We start from the raw sequence: 5,705 nt of genomic DNA on the forward strand, positions 1-5,705 counted from the left end.
AGACTTGCTGCCACGATGTTTCTTAGCTAAATGATTGTTGAGAACTGCAGCTGTTTTGGATTCCATACGCTGACATTATAGTCCTGCATTGTGGAAAGAGTCAGACACCTGCTTTGTGTCCTGCCTTGCAGCCAGCAGCTGAAACATTGCAGGTGGTTATCTACCAGTGCACAAATTCTGTGTTTTAAGAGTTAGATTGTGACCAAAATGTCAAGGGAGACAGGTAAGCACAGGAATTGGCTGCAGAAAAGCTGGGAATCACTGTTTTGTTTTGTTTTGTTTTGTTTTGTTTTTTATTCAGTTCTTTATTTTTCCATAGACTTTCCACACTCTTGACTCAAGACTGAGTAAAGAGAAACTAACGCTTTCCATTCACTGCTCAGAAACGTAGGTTCTGCATGCAGTGAATATATATATGTTTTTCAGATAATTTAAATGTTATTATTGTTTTGCTCTAGAAGCAGAACACTTGTTTGTCTGTTGAAAATATACCTCCTTGTATTCCCTGAAATAATTATGAAGCAATTATTTGATGCTAGGGCAGTCTTTGTCTGTGTCTGTGCATACAAATTCTTCCTGATTCAGATGCTGAGAGAAGTGTTTGAATTTTTGACATAAGATTCTATACTGTTACAGTGTCCTTCATGCTTCCTACCTTTTCCAAATCCACCCACCTGTACACACATCTGATGTCTCTCTCTCTCTTCTCCAACTTTAACTTGTTGTCATCTTTCATTTTAAAGTCTGCATTATTCTGCTGTTAAAAGTCTTTTGTATAGTGTGGATATATAAGGATTATACTGCATACTATGTGTTAGATTAAGGAAATAAATCCAATTTTTTCATGATTATGATGTTGTACATTTTGGTCCTCAACATGGTAATTATTTTCAAAGAATTATTTGTTGTAATTTTATTTTATTTATTTATTTTTTTTCTGTAGTGATTTTGAAGTGAGGCTCAGATCCTGTTGGTTTGGAAAATTCAGTGGCTCTAAAAATCATACTTAGTTTTTCAGGGTCTGGCAGCTTCTATAACTTACTGTTGATGTCAGAATACTCCCTCCACTTGGGAGAGGAAATCTTTTTTGGAGAGATACTTCACTGTTACACAGTTTTGTATTGCCAGCATTTGGCATCTCATTGCAAAAGATTCTGTCATTTTCCTCTTTTGCTTGTTGAGCAAAAAAAAAGGAAAGCTGGTTTCTGTAAGTGTATTTGCTGAAAATCATTTTTAATCTACTGGTTTAGTCTACTTATTACATCCAGGAATAGTTCAAAAAGAAGCCTGAATTGTTATCTGACATTTTCTTTTTACCTAAAATAATTTAACTAATTTATTGTCTGAATTCAGATTCGCCTCCTTTATTTTTTGTAAATGAGAAGTGCAGACTGATAGTATGGGCACAAGACTGAAAGCAGAATACTTCAAAGGTGGAACCCTTACCTTTCTTGGACTCAATAGGTATTTTGCTACTGACATTTTTACGACTGAGATTTTATCCTCAGTGCCTAATGCTGAGATTTCCAGGACATTTATTTGTACTGTTTTTATTTATGCTTTGCATAAATCAGTAAGATTTATGCACATTCACTTTGTGAAAACTGTGTGAATATAACTTGAGTAGAAATTTTTTGAAGAATTTTCTCTTACAGAAGTCAATGGAATATGAAAGCTATACTACCACTCATGGTTTTGATCATATTCTCTCAGAGTCTTCACAGTCACCAGAGAAAAATAAGCCAGTACAAATAGGGCTGCCTTTTAAATACTGTGGATACAAAACATTACATTTCTGACCAAAGGAAACATTGTAGTTTTGTCTGCTACTCTTTTGATGCAATTTTACTACAACTTCTTTTGGTAAAAATTCGCATTAACTGTTTGCTTCACAACCGCAGATGTCAGAACATTTCCTTCATGCACGTGCTTGGCATGTATTTGAATAGAGAAGCTGAAAGATTGTTTGAAAGAGAAGCACAGGCTTAGACTTTAGGTCTGGCAGAATACTGAACTTCAGAGAAAGAGAAGTTAAGGATCAGGCAGAGAAAATTATCATAGTAGGTAGCACATGCACTGTGCATGCTGAGCACCTCTCCCAGTCCTCTGAAGAATGGAATTTGGTAGTGGGCTTCAGACAGTCTGTTCATGTGAAGTGAGTCTCATCCTGAGCATCATAGTTGAGCTGCATGTGGCTCAGCCTTATTTGTAAAATGGAACAAAGACTGAGATTCAGAGTACACAAAAAAACCCAACAAAATATAGATTAGAAAATAGAAAATAACAGAAACGATGAACTCCCAGGCTAGATTTCTGCAACTGTATAAGTTTTGCATTTCATTAGTATTGCTGACTGCTATATGAGAGATGGAGCTCTGCTCTGTGGTTTTGGAAGTCTTTTCCAAACCAGAGCTTAGAAAGATTGTATTCTATGTAGTATTTCTTGATTTCTGGAGCACAGTAGTTGATTTTTGTCAACCGCAGCAACTTCTGCTTTTTTTTCCCAACATACCCTTTCCTCGCTTTTCTTTATCTGACAGGAGCTTGCAAAACCAGGGTCATACTGTAGAATATGTTTGGAGGAAGGTGTCTGAACAGTCACAATGTTTTGTATAACTGCCATGATTAGCATGATTGGTTCTCTCCAATCACTACATATCTTCCCCAAGAACGACTTGCTGTGATAACTTGCTGTGGGAAGCAAAGCAGCCTCTAGCACATGGTGACTGACCTCTGCACTAGAATTCAGTGGCAGATTCAACTTATCACATCAACTGTGAAAGGGGTTTTAGTACTTTATCCCTGGCCTTTGCATTTTCATCTTTTCCACAGAATATGCTCCACTGAGAATATGAAGAGATGCAGTAGCAAGAGAAGTGAGGCATTAACAAAATGAAGGGACAGAATATCTAGCATGAAAATAGATGGAATAGAGTCTGAGTCTTCTGGGAGTTAGCTGTTTAGCCTCTGCCTTTCAGCAAGACAAGAGAGAACCAGAGTAATCTTTCTCTGCTCTCAACTCTTCTTTCTCCCTCTCTTGATTCATCACATCACTCTATATTCTGTCCTTACTTTACCTCACCTTCTTCCCAGCTTTATTCCCTACTCAGTTCACGGAAGTTCTCTGGCAGCACAGTTCTCTCTACTGCACTACATTCTGTGACTCTCTGAAACCTGTTTTTCTGATAAGCCTCAACCTTCTCTGTCCACTTTCTCTCCCTTGGTAGGCAAGTCACTAGTTCAAAGCCAGAAACACTTTTGCTTACATCTTCATTTGCTGGAGGGGAAAAAGCTTTGCAGTCAATGTGAAATAACCACTGGACATTGATACACACTGCATAGGTAATAAAATACATTTATGTATGACTATGAAAATGTGACTGTTTTGTAGAAATCTAATATTCATTTAATTAGATCCCTATACAATACAGCAACAGAATGGAATTTTTCTCTTCATTTTTTTCAAGATCTTGGAATCAATTGTTTTCTGACTCCTTAATTTATATGTTACTGTTGAGCTAAGTTCATGTTTACAGTCAGTTCTGAGAATGTCTGCTTATCTGTCAGGCACTGGGAATAAGAAGACTGTGACTGCAGCAATGTTGACCACACAAACTTGCAGTGATCCTTTTTGAAGATAAGCATTACTTGATTATCATGCATCAATAGAGAAGAATTAGAGATAATCAATATCAATAGAGAAATCAATTCAATAGAGAAAAATTCTGCACCAAGCAGAATTTTATTTAGAATTGGTTTTGCTGTTGGATTTATACTTCTCAGAAGAGGTTTCAGTGTCATGTCACAAAGAACAATTAAATGGACTGTTGGGTTGACCTTCCACATAGGAAAATTCAACTTATTAATTTTTTTCAAATAATTCTGGAGCAAAATAAATATATTTAGTTAGCAAAATTTCTGTGAAAGTATGTTTGAGTTCTTCTGTTAAAAAATAAAGTAATACTACCATGATTGCTATTTGCTTAGCTGATTTTTAACTAAATCATTTCACTTGATACAAACTTGTTCCCAGAACCTGTTCTATGTCCTATGACCTCATGTTCTGTTAGTCAAAACTTTTGCTTTATCCCATTCTTCTAATGCTTTGCTGGACTCATTCTGCTTTTAGTGCAGCAAAACACACGGTTTCTTTCAGAACTACAGTTAACAAGAATGATGACATTATGCTACCAAGCTTTTAGACAAGAGTGTTATAAAACCTGTAAAACCATTCCAGGGTAACTTTAACATTAGAGTATCACTCTTTGTAGTCTGTTCCCAGTAGAACAAATAATGTTTTTCCTCCTTGATATTAGTTTTCACTTGATTCACCAAAAACTCTAAAAGCAGTCATTATTTACATATAGATTGAAAGACGGGGAAGCTAAGTCCCAAGGACAGGAAAAAACAGCTATAGAACATACCACTTTAGACTCTGAATGTTGAAGCTTATATTGTGCCTTGTCCCTTTGACCACTAGATATAGTCCCATATGTTCAGATTTTTTGATTTTTTAAAGAAGAGGTTCTGGGGGATAAGAGAAGAAAAAATGCCTCAGCTCCAAAAGGATGTATCATAGAACAGCATGCCTTTGGAAGGAAACATTAAAATGAAAAGAGTTGTTCTACAGTTTGTTTTGTGTGCCAGAAAATGAAGAAAAATTATTTTAAATGGCAGAGAAGCATCCTGCTCTTACCTTGTTCTGTTGCTATTGTTTGTTGGTTAGTTGTTTAGCTTTCCTTTCCAGATTTCAAATAAGGCAGCCAAATTAACAGAAGTGCAGTCATAAAGGCGAGACATTGTGGTTTGCTGTATTCCTTCAAATCTGATTTTAGCCTGCTTAAATTTTTTGTGTACAAACATACTGCCCGTGTTCCCAGAAGTGAAGAATGTAGTCTGCACACAGATTTTCCATTGCATGGCCAGATCTAACATCAAACATGTCAGTTGCACTTGCATTTTAAATGACTGCGTGTATTCATATGAATACACAGTTATATGAAAGGGAAGTTTGATATTAAACAAATGTCAGCCTAAGTGGAAGGACTTATTATATTTTATGGAGATCTTTTTGGCTAAAGTCTTTTGTCAAAGCTTTACCATCACAGATGTGCAGGTGTTATTTCCTGGCTTTCACTGTGGAATTGAATAAGCAAGCACCCAAATTAACTTGTTAAACATTTTGGAGGGCGTTTCGGGAGAAAAATATATTAGAGATCCTGATTCCCTCTTCCCTAAAAGGAAAACAGTTGTTCAAACTATCGAAAGGGAAAGGATTTCCTAATCTTTAACTGGTAATGCTCTCAAATAGCAAAGGACAAAAGCTCAGTGTTAAACAAACTGCAAATTAAGCCGTGTCTCTTCGAAGACATTTGTTTCTGTTATAACTTGTGACTCCAAATTCTGGTCCAGAACACAATGAATTGCAACTTTGTGTGTGTGTGTGTGTGATTGTAGAAATACAGTGAGTTTACCTACTTCTCATGCAGAATAAAGCTCACTGTTTCTCAAATAATTCATTTTACCTGAGATTTTTATTAGCTAGATAAACTGTTAGGTGAGTTTATCCAAGATACATAAAACAGCTTTGGGCTTTATTAGCATCATAAAGACTAATTCTAAAGACATTAATAAATATTTTATCTTTAATTTATGTTTTATAATTGACTGAAAGATTCTGTTTTCCAAAGAAAACATACCTTTTG

This window comes from Lagopus muta, chromosome 1 (genome assembly GCF_023343835.1).
Source record: "Lagopus muta isolate bLagMut1 chromosome 1, bLagMut1 primary, whole genome shotgun sequence".
Lineage (NCBI taxonomy): Eukaryota > Metazoa > Chordata > Aves > Galliformes > Phasianidae > Lagopus > Lagopus muta.